We start from the raw sequence: 11881 nt of genomic DNA, 5'->3' as shown, positions 1-11881 counted from the left end.
TTCTTCAGGTTAAAGCTAACCTCAAATAATGATTTTGAGATTTGGTCAACAACAGGATAAATGTTTTCTCTATCTGGCGTGCCTGTTTGTCCTAAATATTGTTTTGAAATAAAAACATGTCTTCTTAACATCTTTGCACTCCCCGTTCTTAGTTTTCATTGTAAGGCATTTTTCACTGAAACATTTTTCATTGGACACAAAAATAAGATGATATGATGTACCATTCAGTTCCTCGTTTATGACTAACGGACAAAAACAAATCTGCAGCTCGACGTCACATTCTGACAGCAAAACAAAATCTGCAGCTCGAGGTCACAATCTGACAGAAAATCAAAATCTGCAGCTCGAGGTCACAATCTGACAGAAAAACAAAATCTGCAGCTCGACGTCACATTCTGACAGCAAAACAAAATCTGCAGCTCGAGGTCACAATCTGACAGAAAAACAAAATCTGCAGCTCGAGGTCACAATCTGACAGAAAAACAAAATCTGCAGCTCGACGTCACATTCTGACAGCAAAACAAAATCTGCAGCTCGAGGTCACAATCTGACAGAAAATCAAAATCTGCAGCTCGAGGTCACAATCTGACAGAAAAACAAAATCTGCAGCTCGACGTCACATTCTGACAGCAAAACAAAATCTGCAGCTCGAGGTCACAATCTGACAGAAAAACAAAATCTGCAGCTCGAGGTCACAATCTGACAGAAAAACAAAATCTGCAGCTTGTGGTCACAATCTGACAGAAAAACAAAATCTGCAGCTCGACGTCACAATCTGACAGAAAAACAAATCTGCAGTTCGAGGTCACAATCTGACAGAAAAACAAAATCTGCAGCTCGAGGTCACAATCTGACAGAAAAACAAATCTGCAGTTCGAGGTCACATTCTGACAGAAAAACAAAATCTGCAGCTCGACGTCACAATCTGACAGAAAAACAAAATCTGCAGCTTGTGGTCACATTCTGACAGAAAAACAAAATCTGCAGCTTGTGGTCACATTCTGACAGAAAAACAAATCTGCAGTTCGAGGTCACATTCTGACAGAAAAACAAAATCTGCAGCTCGACGTCACAATCTGACAGAAAAACAAAATCTGCAGCTTGTGGTCACATTCTGACAGAAAAACAAATCTGCAGCTCGAGGTCACATTCTGACAGAAAAACAAAATCTGCAGCTCGACGTCACAATCTGACAGAAAAACAAAATCTGCAGCTTGTGGTCACATTCTGACAGAAAAACAAATCTGCAGCTAGAGATCACATTCTGACAGAAAAACAAAATCTGCAGCTCGAGGTCATATTCTGACAGAAAAACAAATCTGCAGCTCGAGGTCACAATCTGACAGAAAAACAAAATCTGCAGCTCGAGGTCACATTCTGACAGAAAAACAAATCTGCAGCTTGTGGTCACATTCTGACAGAAAAACAAAATCTGCAGCTTGTGGTCACATTCTGACAGAAAAACAAAATCTGCAGCTTGTGGTCACATTCTGACAGAAAAACAAATCTACAGCTCGAGGTCACAATCTGACAGAAAAACAAAATCTGCAGCTCGAGGTCACATTCTGACAGAAAAACAAAATCTGCAGCTCGAGGTCACAATCTGACAGAAGAAACAAATCTGCAGCTCGAGGTCACAATCTGACAGAAAAAACCAAAATCTGCAGCTTGTGGTCACATTCTGACAGAAAAACAAAATCTGCAGCTCGAGGTCACAATCTGACAGAAGAAACAAATCTGCAGCTCGAGGTCACAATCTGACAGAAAAAACCAAAATCTGCAGCTTGTGGTCACATTCTGACAGAAAAACAAAATCTGCAGCTCGAGGTCACAATCTGACAGAAGAAACAAATCTGCAGCTCGAGGTCACATTCTGACAGAAAAACAAAATCTGCAGCTCGAGGTCACAATCTGACAGCAAAACAAAATCTGCAGCTTGTGGTCACATTCTGACAGAAAAACAAAATCTGCAGCTCGACGTCACAATCTGACAGAAAAACAAAATCTGCAGCTTGTGGTCACATTCTGACAGAAAAACAAATCTGCAGCTCGAGGTCACAATCTGACATAATCAAATCCGACTGATCCTTTATTTATCCAATATTGTATCCACTATTGTCATCTCTCCGTTAAATCAACTTGATAATAAACACATCTTGACCTGCTCTTGGTTAGTATTTAATTATTTGAAATAATTTTCCCTGTCGTATTTAGTCAAAATAATGATTAAACAAAAATTAGAAATCCTTGAAATACATACACGGGTAAGAGTATATTACAAGGTCTTTTGTCCCTGGTGACCTCTGATCCTTAAAAATGAAGAAGTATGACCATGATGACTACAGATTGGCAGCACTTTTTTTACACAATACGTATGGACGTTTTTTTAAGATTAAACTTACAGAGAATGTAATGATAAATCACAAGATCAATCATAAAAAAGAAAAATAACACAACGTCATATCAGCGAAGTCTACAATCAAACTTAAAACCAGAGAAACGAGGCTAAAATTTGGACTTTGGACTTGGTGTTTTGGAGGGGTAAGCGCCTTCTGCTTTATCGACGACATGAGAAAGTCAATGCTTTCTGTAAGCAATGTCGCATTCCACACATAACTATACAATCAACAACAAAGAAAACACGAGACTTACCATCAAAGTATACGGAAAGACTGTAAATTGAAAGGTTTAGAAAGTATCAAAAATTTTGTTAAAAGTGTCATATGGCTTCTGGGTGTATGTTCTGCGTGAAATATTTCACGTTTGAATATATATACTCGGTGTCAATGAAAACGCAACACCTTTAAATTACTGTCAAAATTTACCAGTTATAGTTTTGAATACAATATTTAATAAAATACCTAAAAGTTGATTATGTCCATAACAAAATTCACTCAATGCAATCAGCACTACATCATGGGAATACTTTGATTACCGGTGACTAATGTCCATACCCCCAAAATCAAAATTACCACGTTCAATATCTAATGTGGCCACCATTTGCAGCGACACAAGCGCCGCATCTTCGAGGCATTGACCGAATAAGGCGTTGAATTTTGATTTGAGGAATGTTCCTCCACTCTTCCTGAAGAGCGATTTCAAGCTGCCGACGCGTCTGGGGCTGTTGTGGTCGCTCTCTCACAGCCCTACCCAATTGGTCCCAAAGATGCTCGATCGGACTAAGATCCGGGGAAAACGCGGGTCACGGAAGGGTTGCGATGTTCTGATGTTGAAGGTAGTCTGTAGTGATACGAGCGGTATGTGGTCGTGCATTGTCCTGTTGTAATAACGCTACGTTTGGGTGTCCAGCAAAGAATGGAACAACAGCAGGAGTTAAGACCTCGTTGATGTAGCGCTGTGCTGTTAGATTGCCGTCAATAATTACTAGAGGGGTACGGTATGCAAAAGAGATACCTCCCCACACCATCACACTGCCCCCGCCCCACCTATCCGTTTCCGTTACACAGCAGTCCAAAAACCTTTCACCTCGACGTCGCCACACTCGAATTCTACCGTCATTTCCTCTGAGGCGGAATCTCGATTCGTCGGTGAACAGGACTGCAGCCCACCGACGTTGGGTCCATCCTCGGCGCTGTCTTGTCCAATTTAGACGATTTTGACGGCGAATTTGAGTCAATTCGTTTCCTCTAAATGGACGGCGCGACGCCAATCCGGCTGTGCGAAGGCGACGGCGCACAGTACTAGCTGACAAACGTCTGCCATGACTTCCTATCGTCTGTCTAGCCGTTCTTGTCGCGGTTTGAAAACGATCTCGCAGGTGACTTAGTCGAATGTAACGGTCCTGGTTTGGCGTCGTCACTCTCTGTCGCCCCGAACGAGGTCGATACGGATCCGGTTTGTCGCACTCGTTCTGCCAGTCGATTGATTGTGGAAGCAGAACAACCCATTCTCCTGGCAACTTCCCTCTGAGAAAGCCCTCCTGCCAGCATACCCCGAGCTTCGTGTCTTTCATTGTCTGTCAGCCGAGGCATTTGTAGCAAATAATGATGACAATTTAAAAAATTGATGACGGAAAAATGTCTGCCTGTAACTACAGTGTTCACTAGTAGTGACTGAGCAAGGATATAACGCACTTTAGAGCGCCGACGTGCAAACTCATGCTTTTACGACAATGCCCTGTGGTACGACAAGGAGTCGATATTACTCGACCATTATTTCGTTAGTTTTGTAGTGCACTGTGTTGTGGCTAAATACAGCAGAATAAGAATCTAATCCTTGTTGTGAAGAATATATTATGTCCAAAATTTTAGTGTTGCGTTTTCATTGGCGCCGAGTATATATATATGTATTTTCAATTTTGGCATTTGTGTCTTCTTAAATCAAGTATCATTAGGTAACCGAATTATCTACAAGAATTACATGTATTAATATATATGGATAATAGTTGAAATTCTAATACGGTCGTGGAAATGTTCGTAAGCCAGCAATGTAGAGTAAGTCCGAGTTAGCTTTTAGGTGACGGGGATCTTCATCGCTGATATTGTCTGGCTAAGCAGAGGTCAAACTGGTCAGTGCATACCGTTCAATATCTTTTTGATAGGACTTGCGTCATACACCTGCACTCGCAAGTACACTCCGTCTATATATAAGTATGTAAAGTTGAACAGAAATTGAAGTTGTGTGATTGAGTAGGACATTAACACACATGGAAAACATTCGTTAGGATCAAGTGCTTAGATCCTCCAACTGTTAATAATTCCCTGACACCTGTATACCTCTAATAACAATAATAAAGCTGTATGATAATTTTACAGCAAAATATCTCACTTGTTGATATTTTTTCACAGTTCAACAACATCAGCTATACTGCAAAATCCTCATTTTGTTACAATTTCATATCAAGTCTTAAAAATGATCTAAGTTCTGGTTTTGGAAGCATATCATTGTCGTCTCAATGCTGTTACCAAATATAGGTGTCCTTTTAAGAGGAACCGGGGTCAGAAGGTACATGTATATATGTGTACAATCCATATATAGCTTCTGTGTTACTCATCATTCGTAACTCCTCGGATGGAATTTAAAAAAAAGCCCAGCTGATTTAGATATGGGATCAAAACGAGGTGACTGAACCGAGGTCTTATGTCATCAATTTAAGAAATATCTCATTAAACCTCCGTCACCATGTAGAGTCAAACTGATCAAAGGGTTAGAGCCTGCTTACAACTTTTATAAAAAATCGGCCATATTGTTTAAGAATATCAAAATTCATGTTCAGTTTTGGATGACTTATCGAACTTTTTTGTTTTTCGCCATAACTGTAATTAGTATCTAAGTAAATGTCATTAAATTGCCACGCCAATTCGTTCAGACATTTAATATATATATATCAATGGTGATTTTCTCAGACAAAATACGACAACAAGAGGAAATCCATATTCGTCTTCAAAGAATGACTGACGACAAGAATATAGCGAACAAGGCTTAGTTAGAAAGAACTACTGTATGTTATCTGTTTAATTAATAAGTAGTTTTACGCCCCCGGATCGAAAGATCGGGGACATATTGTTTTTGTGCAGTCTGTTTGTCGGTCTGTTTGTTTGTCTGTTGTCAACTTTAAGCTTGCCCATACTTATTGCACCGTAAGAGGTAGGGCATATGTGTCCTTTGTGATGATTTCCGACAATGTGACCTTGACCTTTATCATTGACCTACATTTGTTAAAAAAGGCCATAACGATTGAACTAAAACTGTCTTACCACAATGAAGACATAAGTGTTTCACAAAGCGCGCATGTTATGAGCACATGCCTTACACATTACAGTTTCAATTTCCCACTTCAGAATTTTGTTGCAACCGGGTGCATAGTGTTTCATAAACACATCTTGTTTAAATTTACCTTGAAATGTAAACTCTCAACATATCTGTAGACTTACAGTAGACAGAAGTATAGATATCTTACTTCTGGAAAAATGACAATATTAATCCCCCAGACAAATAACAAAATTATTGTTGGTAAACAGAGATAACAACGTCATTATATTGGTGAAAACGACGATCACGTGACAGAGTTATAAACAACATGTCATGATATTGGTGAAAACGACGATCACGTGACAGAGATATAAACAACATCAATAGAACACTAATTTCCATCGTGCACACTCTTATACCGAGAACTGGTTTATGACTTTTACACAAGTCATTTAAGTTAATCATTACGATAAAAGAAATAAACAGTTGCAGTGAACATTAAGAAAGCTAACTTGATCTTTTCCCGAGGATCCCAGGCACGTCATCAAAATGACGCCATTAACAATTACACGAACCCGAAATGGAGATATATTACCCTAACCGGAAGTGTGTATATTTGAGAAAGATAACAGTAGTTAATTGTTCTAGCACAAAATATCGTAATGGATTTATCTAACACATCTCTACCGCAAAATACATGACCCATCCAAATGTCCAGTGCATTGTCCAGTCTACTTGAAGGAGATGTCCAGTGCATTGTCCAGCCTACTTGAAGCAGATGTCCAGTACATTGTCCGAACTATTTGAAGCAGATGTCCAGTACATTGTCCAGCCTACTTGAAGCAGATGTCCAGTACATTGTCCGAACTATTTGAAGCAGATGTCCAGTACATTGTCCGAATCATTTGAAGCAGATGTCCAGTACATTGTCCAGCCTACTTGAAACAGATGTCCAGTACATTGTCCAAATTATTTGAAGCAGATCTCCAGTACATTGTCCAGCCTACTTGAAGCAGATGTCCAGTACATTGTCCGAACTATTTGAAGCAGATGTCCAGTACATTGTCCGAATTATTTGAAGCAGATCTCCAGTACATTGTCCAGCCTACTTGAAGCAGATGTCCAGTACATTGTCCGAACTATTTGAAGCAGATGTCCAGTACATTGTCCGAACTATTTGAAGCAGATGTCCAGTACATTGTCCAGCCTACTTGAAGCAGATGTCCAGTACATTGTCCGAATTATTTGAAGCAGATGTCCAGTACATTGTCCGAACTATTTGAAGCAGATGTCCAGTACATTGTCCGAATTATTTGAAGCAGATCTCCAGTACATTGTCCGAATTATTTGAAGCTGATCTCCAGTACATTGTCCAGCCTACTTGAAGCAGATCTCCAGTACATTGTCCGAACTATTTGGAGCAGATGTCCAGTACATTGTCCGAATTATTTGAAGCAGATCTCCAGTACATTGTCCAGCCTACTTGAAGCAGATGTCCAGTACATTGTCCGAACTATTTGAAGCAGATGTCCAGTACATTGTCCGAATTATTTGAAGCAGATCTCCAGTACATTGTCCAGCCTACTTGAAGCAGATGTCCAGTACATTGTCCGAACTATTTGAAGCAGATGTCCAGTACATTGTCCGAATTATTTGAAGCAGATGTCCAGTACATTGTCCGAACTATTTAAAGCAGATGTCCAGTACATTGTCAAAACTATTTGAAGCAGATATCCAGTACATTGTCCGAACTATTTGAAGCAGATGTCCAGTACATTGTCAAAACTATTTGAAGCAGATGTCCAGTACATTGTCCGAATTATTTGAAGCAGATGTCCAGTACATTGTCCAGCCTACTTGAAGCAGATGTCCAGTACATTGTCCGAACTATTTGAAGCAGATGTCCAGTACATTGTCCGAACTATTTGAAGCAGATCTCCAGTACATTGTCCAGCCTACTTGAAGCAGATGTCCAGTACATTGTCCGAACTATTTGAAGCAGATGTCCAGTACATTGTCCAGCCTACTTGAAGCAGATGTCCAGTACATTGTCCGAACTATTTAAAGCAGATGTCCAGTACATTGTCCGCATTATTTGAAACAGATGTCCAGTACGTTGTCCGAATAATTTGAAGCAGATGTCCAGTACATTGTCCGAATCATTTGAAGCATTTGTTTTTCTTCATCATTGTTTAACAGATAGCTGGTACCGAACACCAGGAAAATATCACGATGTCTTGGCGTGTTACGTGGTATACAAAAAACAAGGATTCAACTATTGGAAGAAATGATTATGAGGACACTGATTTTTCAAGAACAACGTTACATAATAGAATGACATATTATGGCTTATTGAAGACTTCTTGTATCAGGGGAGCATGTTATCTTTTTGAAAGTTAGCCTCGGTGTTAATGTAAGCATGCAGTGTATACACCTTATCGGGTTGAAACATCGACTTTATTGTAAGTAACGAACAGACGGGTGCACACTGTGACGAATGCATTTAATGATTTTTTGACATCTTGATAACCTGACTTTTCAGTATCGTCTGAATTGTTCCTTTGTTTATGATTCAGTCTATTGACAGTACGTCCGAGTTATTTTTTACCTCAATAAAAAAGGAAAGAAAAATGAGTCATAAAGTTTAAAGAAGATTGTACAAAGGACACACAACTATTAATGAAGAACATCATTTAATAAAAAATTAGATTAGATGCAGTAGAGCCAAACAATGAAGTAAACAACATAATACAGCTGTTTCATCCTTCTAGGACTCTTCAATGATGCTACATCATACAGCTGTTTCATCCTTCTGGAACTCTTCAATGATGCTACATCATACAACAATTTCGTCCTTATAGGACTCGTAAGTGATGCTACATCGTACAGCTGTTTCGTCCTTCTAGGACTCGTCATTGATGCTACATCATACAGCTGTTTCATCCTTCTAGGACTCTTCAATGACGCTACATCATACAGCTGTTTCGTCCTTCTAGGACTCTTCAGTGATGCTACATCATACAGCTGTTTCGTCCTTCTAGGACTCTTCAGTGATGCTACATCACACAGCTGTTTCGTCCTTCTAGGACTTGTCAGTGACGCTACATCACACAGCTGTTTCGTCCTTCTAGGACTCGTCATTGATGCTACATCATACAGCTGTTTCATCCTTCTAGGACTCTTCAATGACGCTACATCATACAGCCGTTTCGTCCTTCTAGGACTCGGCAGTGATGCTACATCATACAGCTGTTTCGTCCTTCTAGGACTCGTCAGTGACGCTACAGCATACAGCTGTTTCATCCTTCTAGGACTCTTCAGTGATGTCACATCATACAGCTGTTTCATCCTTCTAGGACTCATCAGTGATGTTATGAGCCTAAAATGTTCAGCTTAAGAGGTGACTGAGGGAATTCTGAAGTCAACAAAAGAATTCAAGTATTCAATTAATTCTTAATTTGCATTTATCAGATAATTTGAAAAGAACGTTAAGTATACGTGTTCATTCTGAACTGTGTCACTGTTTAAATTGAAACATTGCGTGCAGGTTACGGCAAACGTCGGGGACTAAAAGTGTAACAGTAACTGTGTAGAAGGATATTTTTTAAATTACCACGATAACACACTACTATAACAGATTTATGTTATATTCCAATAGAATAGTTCAGTCGCAATATTAAAAACACACAAATACAATTATCGCTTGGACTATATATCCTAGCCTGTAAATAAATTCATTCGCGGAACTTGTCCATTTTATATCTGATAATGATTATATCGATCACCGTTAAAAATCAAAACTATAACTAAGCGCTAATGTTACAAAAATGCTAATTTACTAAATCGTGTTTGGTTATACAGGGACTTCTTTTTACATATTAAGCGGCACTTCCTGCTTTTAAAAATGTATGAATGCGACAATAAATGGAGAGGGGGTGTCCTACATCTCCTGCCCATTAAGTTTGTTGTCATCGTTTCGAAATGTCGGCATGAACTGTGATATCATCATTTAAATGGTATTGCACGGCTATATTTAATGTAGATAAGGGTGCAAACCTGCCGTAGTAAATTGCATCGTGTTTTCTGTGGACAACCCTAAAGGAGAGAATTTTACAAATCATGGCATTTTGAAATGCACACTTGAAATACATTTATATATTTGAAAACAATTTAAGAAATTTATATCTTTATCATTATAATCGGCCTATTTTCCAATCATTTCACTCATACACACTGGACGTTTTTTCATTTTCGTATTTTGTAAGATGTCATAATATGGACGATGACGTTATGTTGAGAATTGACAGTGACACAACAAAACAGCTGCCTCCGTTTGATTTTGTCATCCACATTTTACAATAAATCCAATAAAATGTATTTTTCTGAATTTTGTTATTCGTGTGACCTGCAATATTGTGTGACAAAAGTTTTGTTATTATTGTGACCAGCGATATTGTGTGACAAATGTTTTGTTATTCTTGTGACCAGCGATATTGTGTGACAAAGGTTTTGTTATTATTGTGACCAGCGATATTGTGTGACAAATGTTTTGTTATTCTTGTGACCAGCGATATAGTGTGACAAAGGTTTTGTTATTATTGTGACCAGCGATATTGTGTGACAAAAGTTTTGTTATTATTGTGACCAGCGATGTTGTGTGACAAAAGTTTTGTCATCCTTGTGACCTGCAATATTGTGTGACAAATGTTTTGTTATTATTGTGACCAGCGATATTGTGTGACAAATGTTTTGTTATTATTGTGACCAGCGATATTGTGTGACAAAAGTTTTGTCATCCTTGTGACCAGCAATATTGTGTGACAAATGTTTTGTTATTATTGTGACCAGCGATATTGTGTGACAAATGTTTTGTTATTATTGTGACCCGCGATATTGTGTGACAAATGTTTTATTATTATTGTGACCAGCGATATTGTGTGACAAAAGTTTTGTCATCCTTGTGACCAGCGATATTGTGTGACAAAAGTTTTGTCATCCTTGTGACCTGCAATATTGTGTGACAAAAGCATATTGATTGATTTGTTTTATCCTTCCACAAAAGAATGGGAGTCTTAAACCCCTTAAGAGATTTACGGAGATATGTCCGCGAAAACGAAATCATTAAGTGTTTGGTATGAAAACCCCGAAGTTGGGGCATAACGTCACTTATGAAGATTGTTAAGTGGATGCTTTACTACGTTAGAGATAAATTGTTGCACATTTTTAAAGTCGTATTTAGTCAAAAACCTGGAGTGAACTTACCTCGACCTCACTATCACCGCTACAAATCTGCGCACTCGCGTCCAACTTGTCCGCGCACTCGAAGTTACGATTACATGAGTGATTATGTAAAACAAATCTGCTTCACGTGATCAAAGAACGACCAATTAACTCTACCATGCCTTATTACAATCTGACCTCGTGTTGTCACGAGAAAAAAAGCGATAAAAAATCAAAACAAGACTACAATTTGTCAGATCCTATTCGGTGGACAATGTGTTATGGAAATAAATATTGTAAGAGGGAGGATTCATTGTTCGTACTCACTAGGGGGTTCATTGTCAGAAAACCAATTTCTCGTCCTACCTGATCTAGGACCTGTTTATATATTACCTTCTGTCTAGAAACAATAAATTCAATAACTTGTAGCTTTCGTGCGAAGCATGTTCGGGCAGAACTTAATTGTTTACTGAAATGATCAAAATATTACGCTAGTCGTACGTCATTTCGGGATTTCTATATTGCATTGGTTTTATACAGACGAAGGCGCGGACTGCTCAATAACTACAAACTCTTTAGAATCTTGGATTTTCACTTTTTCACTTTTAAGAAGTTAAAACCTGTTTGTATTAAAACGTTCAGTACCAGTCGAAGTTTGTCGTAATGTACATGACATATCTTATTTCATTCGAATAGTGGTATGGTTCAAATTATACATATGTACTTGACGATCTTTTGAGATAAGTAAATGTTGGAGGATTTTCGTCTCCATGTCAATAATTTATGCCTTTAGCATCACTAACGTGTCCTAGAAGGACGAAACAGCTGAAAGATGTAGTATCACTGACGAGTCCTAGAAGGTCGAAAAAGCTGTATGATGTAGCATCACTAACGAGTCCTAGAAGGACGAAACAGCTGTAAGATGTAGTATCACTGACGAGTCCTAGAA

The sequence above is a fragment of the Ylistrum balloti genome, unplaced genomic scaffold (genome assembly GCF_031769215.1).
Source record: "Ylistrum balloti isolate Yb309-2 unplaced genomic scaffold, AGI_CSIRO_Ybal_v1 Utg370116, whole genome shotgun sequence".
NCBI lineage: Eukaryota > Metazoa > Mollusca > Bivalvia > Pectinida > Pectinidae > Ylistrum > Ylistrum balloti.
The sequence above is the reverse complement of the archived record's forward strand: the minus strand, read 5'-3'. Positions refer to the sequence as shown.